Source organism: Phyllobates terribilis, unplaced genomic scaffold (assembly GCF_046119375.1).
Source record: "Phyllobates terribilis strain yellow unplaced genomic scaffold, ASM4611937v1 Scaffold_268__1_contigs__length_2594270, whole genome shotgun sequence".
NCBI lineage: Eukaryota > Metazoa > Chordata > Amphibia > Anura > Dendrobatidae > Phyllobates > Phyllobates terribilis.
This window is the reverse complement of record NW_027363028.1, coordinates 1,225,659-1,240,711: the sequence shown is the minus strand read 5'-3', so window position 1 is coordinate 1,240,711 and position 15,053 is coordinate 1,225,659.

Genomic DNA, 15,053 nt, shown 5'->3' with positions numbered 1-15,053 from the left:
TGGGGACCCTCCGGAACCGGCGGGAGACTTCTTTTTAAGGTAACGGTGAACTTTTCTTCAGGCACACAGTACCCGGTTGTTGCGGGCACGTTATCCTGCCGACTACGCCAAAGTTGACGCGCCCCCTGGGCCAGTGTTGTTGGGGATACCCGGAGCCGGATCAGATGGGGGTTGTAGTCTCCGAGTGGCTGTGACCCGGTCCGTGCCCAGGGTGTCAAGCTCAGTGTGTGGCAGTCCTTATGATGTTACTAGATGTTCTTTTGTGTCGACTACGCCACCCGTTGATTTGCGGTCAGTACGGCCGCCGCTGCAGCAGGGTCCACTGAGGCTGGTGATGTGTGTGCAGCTTAGGTAGTATAACCCCCAACGGGAGGGGTATAGCCTCAGGGGGTCAGTTGCAGAGGATGGGGGTTGTGGTGGTGCAGCGGGGATGGAAATGAGACTCAGAGTCAGGCTGTGCAGTTCAGGGTTTGTTTACTTACTGCAGTTGTTCTGGTCACTCCGGCCTTAAGTGACCACCCGAGCCGTGCTGCGTCCACCAGGTCCTGGACTCGGCCAACCCCCAGGTGATTCTGGAGCGTGGTCCTGAGCTCCCTTTCTGTCCTGTCCTCTTCTCTGGCCTTCCCCACCAGGGATCCACCTATGTCCGGCTCCCTCGGGCCTCTTGGTGGTAAACCCTTGTCTCTGGGTTCCCTGACCCTATTCCTGGTCTGCCTTCCGGGTGGATTTAGTGGGTGATCGTGGCAGATCGATCCTGCCCACGACCTCCAGTTCCTGGATAAGGTGTGCTGTAGCCTCTGCCAGCTTGGGATCCGGTACCCTGTTGCCAACTCTTCACCCTCTGGTCTAATTTGGGCTCTTGGAGTTCCTTCTTTCTCCCCCTCTGGGTCTTTCTTTCTCCTCTCTCTCTCTCTTGGCCTTGGAGCTGCTCTTCTCCTCTGCTCTGACAAAAGACTGACAGACTGACTGACGTCTCACAGACTGACCCTGATCTAAGATGGTGCCCACCTTATATACTCCCTCTATGTGTGAGCTCAGGTGACCAGCACCCAATGAGCTCCTAACTTTACCCAGGCTGCTCCCCCTATCTGCCCCTACACTACTGGGATGTTCCACCCCCCTCCCACTCCAGCCAGGAACAGACACTGTCGTACCTGCACATTTCTCTAGTGGGAGTACCATCGGTCTGTTCCTCGGAAATGGGATGTGTGTAGTGCATGCAGCCTACTGAGCTCAGTTCCACACTCCATCCTTACCCGGGAGTGGAATATCACACCTCTGGCTGAGGTGCAATACCCCTGTAGCAGCCGAATCCTCAGGGTGCTACATATGCAGCTCCTCCGCTTCCGCTGGCGTGACTTTCCTGGGGCAAACGTCTCTCAACTCCTCTCTGCTTGGCTGTTGGAGGCAGTCTCTCGAGCCTTGGATAGGGGGGTCCAGGTCTCGTCTGTCGGCGGGCGACGTCGGGTTCCGCGAACTCACTCAGCACCGCAATTAGGTTCCTAGTCTCCTCAGCAGGCACAGCACTCAGGTAACATCAGCGAGATATCCGGAGCTCTTTTACCGGTGCCCGGCTGTGGCACCTCACAGGCCTCTAGCTTAGGCCTGTCACGCGGGGTTTCTCAGGACACAGGGAACACATCCGCTCCTTTCTGCTGCTTGGCGCCAAAGACCCCTCAGGTTTGGCGCGCTGGCCTCTTATTTTCCGGAACTCCTTCCTGGAAGTCACCTGATCAGGTCCAGCATCTGAACTTGCTCTCCCTGCAACTTCCCTTGCATATCTTGGTTCCGCTTGACTGCGTCTGGCCAGTAGATAGCAGTCTCTTTCCATCCTTGAAACATCATGTAGAAGTTCTTTTACAAGCTCTCTTGACTGGGCTACAATCACTCACTCACTCATGTCACCTGCACCTTAAAAACATCTCTAGAACCCCACATTTTCTCACCTTTGATACTGCAAAAACTCTTACTGTCGCTCTTATTCACTCTCGTCTGGACTACTGCAACTCTCTTCTAATCGGTCTCCCTCTAATCAAACTCTCTCCTCTCCAATCCATTCTGAATGCAGCAGCCAGGGTCGTATTTCTATCAGGCCGCTTCACCAACGCCTCTAACCAGTGCCAGTCATTGCACTGGTTACTAGAGATGAGCGTTGTTCGACTCGAACTGTTCGCCAATCTCAAATTCGAGCTGTTTTGGGCGGTGTTCGAGCCGTTCGGCGAACACGAACGATTTGAGAAATATTCGGCTGTTCGAGGTTATGTTCGATAACTGTTCGTGCAACAAAATCATAACTGGATTTTTTCTCAGTAATGATGAAAATTAATGTTAATACGCAGTTTGAGTGTACAGCGGGGTGGGGGAGGGGCAGGGGATGGATCTCTGCAGGAATAATGAAGATCTCCATTTTTTTTTCTCTTTCCCGCATTTACAGTGGGGAGGTGCAATCTGTCAGCCTATCAGCAGCGCACACACGGAGCGAAGTGCTTTTTTTCACACAAGCAAGGGCATGTGTCATTGGCTGTGTATGTCACATGTCCTTGCCCTATAAGACCCAGCCATTTTCCCCGTCGCCACCATTTTCTCACTGCTGCAGCTGCGTGTTAGACGGCACCGCTGTTGCTGTGTGCGCTATACCTTGTTAATTTCAAGCCAATTTTCGCACAAATCTACAGATAGCTTGGGAGTAGGGAATAGTTGTGATTGCAGTCCTTTTAAGGACTAGGTTACAGCATTTCCTACGACTTTTATCAGGCAGGTCTGTGCTCTTAAATAGATAGATTGTGGGAGTAAAGACTAATTGTAATTGCAGTCCTTTTCAGGACTAGGTTACATCAGTTCCTATCAGTTTTTGCCAGGCAGGTCTGTGCCAGTGCTGTGCAAGTTTTTTTCACAGCATTTGGCTGAATCTATCAAAGCTAATCCTTTTTGGCCTATTGCAGAGTGTGTTAGTCAGTGGAGTAGCCTATCTGTGTTGCAAGATATACCACCTGAGTATAGAATACCAATTTTTTTACTGCACCTAGTGAAGTAAAATCTTTTGGGCATAGCATCATTCTATTAGTCCATCTATACTGACCTCCATCAGGTTGCAAATTGAATATAATTTTTTTCTGCATCTAGCTCTGAAAAAATATTTGGGCTTCTAGCAGTGTGTGGGACTTGTTCTATTAGTCCATCTATACTGACCTCCATCAGGTTGCAAACTGAATATAATTTTTTTCTGCATCTAGCTCTGAAAAAATATTTGGCCTTCTAGCAGTGTGTGGGACTTTCTCTATTAGTCCATCTATACTGACCTCCATCAGGTTGCAAACTGAATATATTTTTTTCTGCATCTACCTCTGAAAAAATATTGGGCTTCTAGCTGTGTGTGGGACTTGTTCTATTAATCCATCTATACAGACCTCCATCAGGTTGCAAACTGAATATAATTTTTTTCTGCATCTACCTCTGAAAAAATATTTGGGCTTCTAGCTGTGTGTGGGACTTGTTCTATTAGTCCATCTATACTGACCTCCATCAGGTTGCAAACTGAATATAATTTTTTTCTGCATCTACCTCTGAAAAAATATTTGGCCTTCTAGCAGTGTGTGGGACTTTCTCTATTAGTCCATCTATACTGACCTCCATCAGGTTGCAAACTGAATATATTTTTTTCTGCATCTACCTCTGAAAAAATATTGGGCTTCTAGCTGTATGTGGGACTTGTTCTTTTAATCCATCTATACAGACCTCCATCAGGTTGCTAACTGAATATAATTTTTTTCTGCATCTACCTCTGAAAAAATATTTGGCCTTCTAGCAGTGTGTGGGACTTGTTCTATTAGTCCATCTATACTGACCTCCATCAGGTTGCAAATTAAAAATAATTTTTATCTGCATCTACCTCTGAAAAAATATTTGGGCTTCTAGCTGTGTGTGGGACTTGTTCTATTAGTCCATCTATATTGACCTCCATCAGGTTGCAAACTGAATATAATTTTTTTCTGCATCTAGCTCTGAAAAAATATTTGGCCTTCTAGCAGTGTGTGGGACTTTCTCTATTAGTCCATCTATACTGACCTCCATCAGGTTGCAAATTAAAAATAATTTTTATCTGCATCCAGCTCTGAAAAAATATTTGGCCTTCTAGCAGTGTGTGGGACTTTCTCTATTAGTCCATCTATACTGACCTCCATCAGGTTGCAAATTAAAAATAATTTTTTGTCTGCATCTAGCTCAGAAAAAATATTTGGCCTTCTAGCAGTGTGTGGGACTTTCTCTATTAGTCCATCTATACTGACCTCCATCAGGTTGCAAACTGAATATATTTTTTTTCTGCATCTACCTCTGAAAAAATATTGGGCTTCTAGCTGTGTGTGGGACTTGTTCTATTATCCCATCTATACAGACCTCCATCAGGTTGCAAACTGAATATAATTTTTTTCTGCATCTACCTCTGAAAAAATATTTGGCCTTCTAGCAGTGTGTGGGACTTGTTCTATTAGTCCATCTATACAGACCTCCATCAGGTTGCAAACTGAATATAATTTTTTTCTGCATCTAGCTCTGAAAAAATATTTGGCCTTCTAGCAGTGTGTGGGACTTGTTCTATTAGTCCATCTATACTGACCTCCATCACGCTGCAAATTCAAAATAATTTTTTGTCTGCATCTAGCTCTGAAAAAATATTTGGCCTTCTAGCAGTGTGTGGGACTTTCTCTATTAGTCCATCTATACTGACCTCCATCAGGTTGAAAATTAAAAATAATTTTTATCTGCATCTACCTCTGAAAAAATATTTGGGCTTCTAGCTGTGTGTGGGACTTGTTCTATTAGTCCATCTATACTGACCTCCATCAGGTTGCAAACTGAATATAATTTTTTTCTGCATCTAGCTCTGAAAAAATATTTGGCCTTCTAGCAGTGTGTGGGACTTTTTCTATTAGTCCATCTATACTGACCTCCATCAGGTTGCAAATTAAAAATAATTTTTTGTCTGCATCTAGCTCTGAAAAAAATATTTGGCCTTCTAGCAGTGTGTGGGACTTTCTCTATTAGTCCATCTATACTGACCTCCATCAGGTTGCAAATTCAAAATAATTTTTTGTCTGCATCTAGCTCTGAAAAAATATTTGAATATTTGGCCTTATAGCAGTGTGTGGGACTTGTTCTATAAATCCATCTATACTGACCTCCATCAGGTTGCAAACTGAATATAATTTTTTTCTGCATCTAGCTCTGAAAAAATATTTGGCCTTCTAGCAGTGTGTGGGACTTTCTCTATTAGTCCATCTATACTGACCTCCATCAGGCTGCAAATTAAAAATAATTTTTATCTGCATCTACCTCTGAAAAAATATTTGGCCTTCTAGCTGTGTGTGGGACTTGTTCTATTAGTCCATCTATACTGACCTCCATCAGGTTGCAAACTGAATATAATTTTTTTCTGCATCTAGCTCTGAAAAAATATTTGGCCTTCTAGCAGTGTGTGGGACTTTCTCTATTAGTCCATCTATACTGAGCTCCATCAGGTTGCAAATTAAAAATAATTTATATCTGCATCTAGCTCTGAAAAAATATTTGGCCTTCTAGCAGTGTGTGGGACTTTCTCTATTAGTCCATCTATACTGACCTCCATCAGGTTGCAAATTAAAAATCTGCATCTAGCTCTGAAAAAATATTTGGCCTTCTAGCAGTGTGTGGGACTTTCTCTATTAGTCCATCTATACTGACCTCCATCAGGTTGCAAACTGAATATATTTTTTTTCTGCATCTACCTCTGAAAAAATATTGGGCTTCTAGCTGTGTGTGGGACTTGTTCTATTAATCCATCTATACAGACCTCCATCAGGTTGCAAACTGAATATAATTTTTTTCTGCATCTACCTCTGAAAAAATATTTGGGCTTCTAGCTGTGTGTGGGACTTGTTCTATTAGTCCATCTATACTGACCTCCATCAGGTTGCAAACTGAATATAATTTTTTTCTGCATCTAGCTCTGAAAAAATATTTGGCCTTCTAGCAGTGTGTGGGACTTTCTCTATTAGTCCATCTATACTGACCTCCATCAGGTTGCAAATTAAAAATAATTTTTTGTCTGCATCTAGCTCTGAAAAAATATTTGGCCTTCTAGCAGTGTGTGGGACTTTCTCTATTAGTCCATCTATACTGACATCCATCAGGTTGCAAATTAAAAATATTTTTTTGTCTGCATCTAGCTCTGAAAAAATATTTGGCCTTCTAGCAGTGTGTGGGACTTTCTCTATTAGTCCATCTATACTGACCTCCATCAGGTTGCAAATTAAAAATAATTTTTTGTCTGCATCTAGCTCTGAAAAAATATTTGGCCTTCTAGCAGTGTGTGGGACTTTTTCTATTAGTCCATCTATACTGACCTCCATCAGGTTGCAAATTAAAAATAATTTTTATCTGCATCTAGCTCTGAAAAAATATTTGGCCTTCTAGCAGTGTGTGGGACTTTCTCTATTATTCCATCTATACTGACCTCCATCAGGTTGCAAATTAAAAATAATTTTTTGTCTGCATCTAGCTCTGAAAAAATATTTGGCCTTCTAGCAGTGTGTGGGACTTTCTCTATTAGTCCATCTATACTGACCTCCATCAGGTTGCAAATTCAAAATAATTTTTTGTCTGCATCTAGCTCTGAAAAAATATTTGGCCTTATAGCAGTGTGTGGGACTTGTTCTATAAATCCATCTATACTGACCTCCATCAGGTTGCAAACTGAATATAATTTTTTTCTGCATCTAGCTCTGAAAAAATATTTGGCCTTCTAGCAGTGTGTGGGACTTTCTCTATTAGTCCATCTATACTGACCTCCATCAGGCTGCAAATTAAAAATAATTTTTATCTGCATCTACCTCTGAAAAAATATTTGGCCTTCTAGCTGTGTGTGGGACTTCTTCTATTAGTCCATCTATACTGACCTCCATCAGGTTGCAAACTGAATATAATTTTTTTCTGCATCTAGCTCTGAAAAAATATTTGGCCTTCTAGCAGTGTGTGGGACTTTCTCTATTAGTCCATCTATACTGAGCTCCATCAGGTTGCAAATTAAAAATAATTTATATCTGCATCTAGCTCTGAAAAAATATTTGGCCTTCTAGCAGTGTGTGGGACTTTCTCTATTAGTCCATCTATACTGACCTCCATCAGGTTGCAAATTAAAAATAATTTTTTGTCTGCATCTAGCTCTGAAAAAATATTTGGCCTTCTAGCAGTGTGTGGGACTTTCTCTATTAGTCCATCTATACTGACCTCCATCAGGTTGCAAACTGAATATATTTTTTTTCTGCATCTACCTCTGAAAAAATATTGGGCTTCTAGCTGTGTGTGGGACTTGTTCTATTAATCCATCTATACAGACCTCCATCAGGTTGCAAACTGAATATAATTTTTTTCTGCATCTACCTCTGAAAAAATATTTGGGCTTCTAGCTGTGTGTGGAACTTGTTCTATTAGTCCATCTATACTGACCTCCATCAGGTTGCAAACTGAATATAATTTTTTTCTGCATCTAGCTCTGAAAAAATATTTGGCCTTCTAGCAGTGTGTGGGACTTTCTCTATTAGTCCATCTATATTGACCTCCATCAGGTTGCAAATTAAAAATAATTTTTTGTCTGCATCTAGCTCTGAAAAAATATTTGGCCTTCTAGCAGTGTTTGGGACTTTCTCTATTAGTCCATCTATACTGACATCCATCAGGTTGCAAATTAAAAATAATTTTTTGTCTGCATCTAGCTCTGAAAAAATATTTGGCCTTCTAGCAGTGTGTGGGACTTTCTCTATTAGTCCATCTATACTGACCTCCATCAGGTTGCAAATTCAAAATAATTTTTTGTCTGCATCTAGCTCTGAAAAAATATTTGGCCTTCTAGCAGTGTGTGGGACTTTCTCTATTAGTCCATCTATACTGACCTCCATCAGGCTGCAAATTAAAAATAAGTTTTATCTGCATCTACCTCTGAAAAAATATTCGGCCTTCTAGCTGTGTGTGGGACTTGTTCTATTAGTCCATCTATACTGACCTCCATCAGGTTGCAAACTGAATATTTTTTTTTTCTGCATCTACCTCTGAAAAAATATTGGGCTTCTAGCTGTGTGTGGGACTTTTTCTATTAATCCATCTAAACAGACCTCCATCAGGTTGCAAACTGAATATAATTTTTTTCTGCATCTACCTCTGAAAAAATATTTGGGCTTCTAGCTGTGTGTGGGACTTGTTCTATTAGTCCATCTATACTGACCTTCATCAGGTTGCAAACTGAATATATTTTTTTTCTGCATCTAGCTCTGAAAAAATATTTGGCCTTCTAGCAGTGTGTGGGACTTTTTCTATTAGTCCATCTATACTGACCTCCATCAGGTTGCAAATTAAAAATAATTTATATCTGCATCTAGCTCTGAAAAAATATTTGGCCTTCTAGCAGTGTGTGGGACTTTCTCTATTAGTCCATCTATACTGACCTCCATCAGGTTGCAAATTCAAAATAATTTTTTGTCTGCATCTAGCTCTGAAAAAATATTTGGCCTTCTAGCAGTGTGTGGGACTTTCTCTATTAGTCCATCTATACTGACCTCCATCAGGCTGCAAATTAAAAATAATTTTTATCTGCATCTACCTTTGAAAAAATATTTGGGCTTCTAGCTGTGTGTAGGACTTGTTCTATTAGTCCATCTATACTGACCTCCATCAGGTTGTTAACTGAATACAATTTTTTTCTGCATCTACCTCTGAAAAAATATTTGGGCTTCTAGCTGTGTGTGGGACTTGTTCTATTAGTCCATCTATACTGACCTCCATCAGGTTGCAAATTGAATATAATTTTTTTCTGCATCTAACCCAGCCAATAGTTTTGGCCTAATACCACAGTTTGGCCACTCAGCTCTGCTCGGTTCCCATCCATTGTTTTTTTGTGCAAACAACTCCAGAGTTGTGAATTAGTTAACCACCAAAATGAGTGGAAAAAGGCCTGCTGCTGGTGGAAAGGGGAATAGGCGTGTTGGGAAGGGGAAAAAAGGTTTTGTCCGTGGGGTAGGTGTTAAAGCAACAGTAACATCTGCAGAAGAAAGACCATCTTCCAGCCAAATTAAAATGTCTACTTCTTTTAGCGGACAATGTGATAAGATCCCTTTCTTACGGTCACGCCAATCACTACAAATTCCAGATGAGGCACAAAAACAGCAGGTGCTTCAACGGATATCAAGTGCTCCTTTTAGTGGGCTCTTCTCCACATCAACTTCAACATCACAAATACTCCAGTCCTCAAAGGTGTCACCCCAATCGCACTTGCTTCCTCACAGCTCCCAAATCTCCAGCTGCCCGTCTGAGTATGAGGTAGAACAGATGGTTGAGTCTGCAGAGCTGTTTACTCATACTATAGCCTGGTAATCAGAGGTCGACTCCAGCGCTTCTGTGAATCCAGACGAGGAAATGATCTGCACTGATGCCCAGAATCTTTATGAGTCGGATCCAGGACCAGACGCAGAAGGTTCTGACCATAATGTAGACCCTCATTCCCAAACTGTAACTCCTGTTGGTGGAGACAAAGAGGAAGACGATGATGAGACTCAAATACCTGATTGGAGCGACAACTTTAGTTTTTTGTCAGGGCAGGAACAGGTTGGCTCTGAGGACGACGGGTGTGATAACGCACAGGGTGATGATGATGAGGTTGGAGATCCCACTTACTGTCAACCCACAGTCAGCCAAGAGATGAGGTCAGCAGAGGAGATGGAGGAAGATGCTAGTGACGACGAGGTCAGGTTGCGCCTTCCTGGACAGAGACGTAGTACTGGAAGCACGTCAACAACTGCATCCTCAAACACAACTCTGCCTCTCACCACAAGTCGTGGTGGCTCTTCAGGTCGCATGGGTGCTAAGCCTTGCATAGCCTGGGCATTTTTTCAGATCGATAAAGATGACCCAACTCGTTTTATCTGTAACATTTGTCAGCAAAAGCTAAGTAGAGGCCAAAAAATACATAGTTTGAGTACTTCATGCATGAACCGGCACATGGACATGAAGCATAAGTTGCAGTGGGGAGCTCAGTGTGCTACAATGCGGCCTAGCCGGCCGGGCCAACCACCGTCTGCCATATCTTGTGCATCCGCGGCCTCTTCATCCTCTGTGACTGGGGGGACAGCAGTCACACCTGTTTTGCGGCGCAGACCTGCCACCTCTTTACCCGCAACAGTCAGCATGATTGGCAGGTCATCATTTTCTTTGGAGGTGGTAACACCAGCTGGTGTTGAGCGCTGTCCGACATCGATAGCACCACCTTTGGATCAAGGCAACCTAACATGTCCGCCTGCATCTTCCTCACAGACCGGCAGTTTGCCCGGGACACCCTTATCAACCCCGTCTAAGCACAATAGCCAGCCCTCGGTCCCTCAGATGTGGACAAGTAAAAGACCATTTCCTCCTAGCCATGAGAAAGCTAAGAGGTTGAATTTCACCATCTGCAAGCTCTTGGCTACAGAAATGCTGCCTTTCCGCCTGGTGGACACAGAGGATTTTCGAGACCTTATGTCCGTCGCAGTGCCCCAGTACCAGATGCCCAGTCGGCACTACTTCTCAAAGAAAGGTGTGCCTGCGCTCCACCAGCATGTCGCACACAACATCACCGCTTCTTTGAGAAACTCTGTGTGTGACAGGGTGCATTTCACCACAGACACTTGGACGAGTAGGCATGGACAGGGGCGTTACATGTCGCTGACTGGGCACTGGGTAACTATGGTGACAGCAGGACAAGGGGCTGCTGTCCAAGTCTTGCCGTCCCCACGAGTTGTGCGTCAATCCTCTTTATGTCAAAGTTCCTCCACTGCTTCTGCCTCCTCAACCTCCTCTCGGTCTTCCACCTGCACCCAAAGCCTGTCTGGTCATGCCACAAGCTTTCTAACTGCGCAGAAGGGATCCTGCACACCTCCTTACTATGCTGGCAGTAGGGCTCAATGTCATCAGGCGGTTTTTACTTTGAAATGTCTGGGAAATGTGAGTCACACAGCTGAGGAGTTGTGGTCAGCTCTGGAGAACCAATTTCATGAATGGTTGTCTCCACTGGACCTGAAACCAGGGAAGGCCGTGTGCGACAATGCTGCAAACCTGGGTGCGGCCCTTCGCCGGGGCAATGTCACACACGTGCCTTGTATGGCTCACGTGTTGAACCTGGTTGTCCAGCAATTTTTAGCCCACTATCCCAGACTAGATGGCCTTCTGCAGAGGGCACGGTCGCTGTGTGCTCACTTCCGCCGTTCGCATCCTGCAGCTCAGCGACTTACATCTCTACAGAAGTCGTTGGGCCTGCCACTTCACCGGCTAAAATGCGATGTGCCTACCCGGTGGAATTCAACTCTGCACATGTTGCAGCGACTGTGGCAGCACCGACAAGCCCTGGTGCAATACGTTCTGACGTATAGCCTGGGCCAACGAGATCCAGAGGTGGGGCAAATCACGCTGGAGGAGTGGTCTCAGATCAGGGACCTATGCACCCTTCTGCACAGTTTTGAAATGGCGACGAAGATGTTTAGTGCTGACGATGCCATTATCAGCATGACTATTCCGGTGATTTACATGCTGGAGCACATGTTAAACAGAATTCGGAGTCAGGTGGTGGCACAAGAGGAGGTGGAGGAAGTAGAGGAGGAGGAGTTGTATGCGGAAGGGCTAACATCTGCAAGGTCCAGACGGTCGGCAGCACCAAGGCGGCAGGCATGTGAGGGTGGGGGAGATGGTTTTACCAGGGCGCATGGTAGCAGCCAAACTAGTGAGGAAGGTGCAGGAGCCCAGGAAGAAGTGGAGGACGAACTGATGGAAGACTCATCAGATGAGGGAGACCTTGATCACATTTCTGTTGTGCGAGGTTGGGGGGAGAGGACAGAGGAAGGAAGCATGATTGTTACCTCGCCACCAACACAACAGGGACTTGGTGCTCCTGGATGCGCAACACACATGAGTGCCTTCTTGCTGCACTACCTGCAACATGACCCTCGAATTGTGAGAATTAGAAATAATCCTGACTACTGGGTTGCCATACTGTTAGATCCCCGGTACAAAAGTAAATTTGCAGAAATTATTCCTGCCATAGAAAGGGATGCACGCATGCAGGAGTATCAGCAGAGACTGTTGCAGAATCTTACATGTGCTTTTCCACAAAACACCAGTGGTGCACGTAGTGAATCTCACAGTTCCAACTTGCCAACCGTGGGACCGTCAAGTGTTCAGCACTCAAACCGTAACAGAACCACAGTATCTGCTGGTAACATCAATTTTGCGGAATCATTTCACCACTTTTTTAGCCCATCCTTTGCAAGGCCACAGGAGACAAGAAGTCTGACACATAGTCAACGCCTAGAGACGATGGTACAGGAGTATCTCCAAGTAAACATTGAAGCCATGACTGTGTCACTGGACCCTTGTTCTTTTTGGGCTTCCAATCTGGATAAATGGCCGGAGCTAGCCACTTACGCCTTGGAGATCTTGTCATGCCCCGCAGCCAGCGTTCTGTCTGAACGTGTGTTCAGCGCTGCTGGTGGTGTGCTGACAGATAAGCGCACGCGGCTCTCCACTGATAATGTAGACAGACTCACGTTCATAAAGATGAACAAATCATGGATCCGAAACGACTTTTCTACCCCTGTGTCATCCTGGGGAGAGTAAAAGCTTGATGATTGGTTAAAATCACCCTACCAACCGTTTTAAGCTTTCAAATTACTAATCATGTTTATCTGTATCTTGACTGGAAAATAATTTGGGCTTTGTAGCAGTGTGCAGCACTGATCCTATTAGGCCATCTATACTAAGCTCCACCAGATTTAAAATTAAAAATAATTTTTAGCTGCATCTAGCCCGGAAAATAATTTTGGGGCTCCGAGATGCGCAAGACACATAAGTGCCTTCTTGCTGCACTACCTGCAACATGACCCTCATATTGTCAGAATTCGAAGTAATCATGACTACTGGGTTGCCACACTCTTAGATCCCCCAAACTTTTCGATCAACCTTTTCATTTTAATAAAGACCAAAAAAATGGTCATTTTTGAAATTATAAGCATTAGCAGGTTATTAGAAACTGAAATCAAACAGTTTTCAACTCAAAACTTTATTCTAGGTGATGTTACATTTTCACATAGGACCCCTTGTTCGAAAGGAGCTTCTGAACTCTCTCGTCCATTGAATTTGTCAGGTTTTGGATGGTTTCTGCTTCAATTGTTTTGCATGAGGACAGAATACCCTCCCAGAGCTGTTGCTTAGATGTGAACTGCCTCCCGCCATCATAGACACTCCTTTTGATGATGCTCCAGAGGTTCTGAATGGGGTAGGGGTCAGGGGAGCATGGGGGTCACACCATAAGTTTGTCCCCTTTTATGCCCATATCAGCCAGAGATGCAGATGTTTTATGTGCAGCATGAGATGGTGCATTATCATGCAAAAAAATGATCTTGCTGTGAAATACACGGTTCTTCTTCTTGAACCATGGCAGGAAGTGCTGTTTGAGAAAATCCACATACATTATGGAGTTCATCTTTAGCGCCTTCAGGTATCCTAAAGGGGCCGACAATCTCTCTCCCCATGATTCCAGCCCAAAACATTACTCCACCTCCTCCTTGTTGGCGCTGTAGCCGTGTTTGCGTGGGGTGTCCATCAACCAGCCATCCTCCACTCCATCCATCTAGACCATCGAGCGCTGCACGGCACTCATCCGTGAACAAAACAGTTTTGAAATCAGTCTTCATGTAATGTTTGGCCCACTGGAGCCATTTCTGCTTGTGTGAAGTGGATAGAGGAGGTCGACAGGATGGCGTATGCACAGCTGCAAACCTCTGAAGGACCCTGCATCTTGTTGTTCGGGGGACGTTGGAGGCACCAGCAGCTTCAAAAACTTGTCTGCTGCTATGACAAGGCTTTTTTGCCGCTGCTCTTTTAACCTGACGTAATTGCCTGTAGGAAAGAGTCCTCAATTTGCCCTTATCAGCACGCACACGTGTGTACTGTGAATCAGCTACATACTTCTTGATTGCCAAGACACTTCATCCTGATCATCGCACAATGTTGATTGTAGTCATGCCTTGACCTAAACACTCCACAATTTGTTGCTTCTCAGCAGCCGACACATCCTTTTTCTTTCCCATTTTGGCAGAAAATGTAGGCTGCTTAATAATGTGAGACAGCCTTCTTAAGTAGTCTTGCCTTTCATTGGACACACCTGCCAAACTAATTAGCACAGGTGTCTGCAATTGCTTACAGTGATATAAAGAGCCCTGACACACATCACCATCAATGAGTTTAACTGACAAACAAACAAATTCTTCCCTTATCACTCCTAAACACTTTTTGCATAATAATTTGGAACACAGTGTACATGTGCTTTTCCACAAAACACCAGTGGTTCACGTAGTGAATCTTACAGTTCTAACTTGCCAACCGTGGTCTGTATGGAGTTGTTCAATAAAGGGCCCAAAATTAAGATAACATAGATGGGAGAGGTCTCTATGAATAGGAATTCCTAAGTATTTGATACCCTGTGAGGGCCAGGCAAAGGGAAAGTTGGACTGGATGGAATCCTATATGGATTTGGGGAGGGAGACATCGAGGGCCTCAGACTTCGCTGCATTGATTTTAAAATTTGACCATGTAACAAAGTGATCTATTTCAGCCATAACAGCATGGATGGATATATGTGATTGAGTGATATATACTAGGACATCATCAGCAAATAGAGAGCACTTGTACTCGGTGCCTCCCACCTCAATCCACCTAATATTGGGGTTATGGCGAATTGATGAGAGCAGGTGCTCCATCACTAGGATGTATAAGAGAGGGGACAGAGGACATCCCTGCCTTGTCCCATTGGTGATTGTGAAAGGTGATGAAAATGTTCTGATGCACCCCCTGGGCCTTGGGACACCCGGAGCCGGACCCTTTTTGGTGGATGCTGGTGGTTGTAGTCTTCGTGGCGGCGACCTGATTCCGTGGCTCAGGGTGGTCAAACCAGTGGCGGAACTATTTATGTGGTTTTGATGTTTAAATGTCCGACTACGCCACCC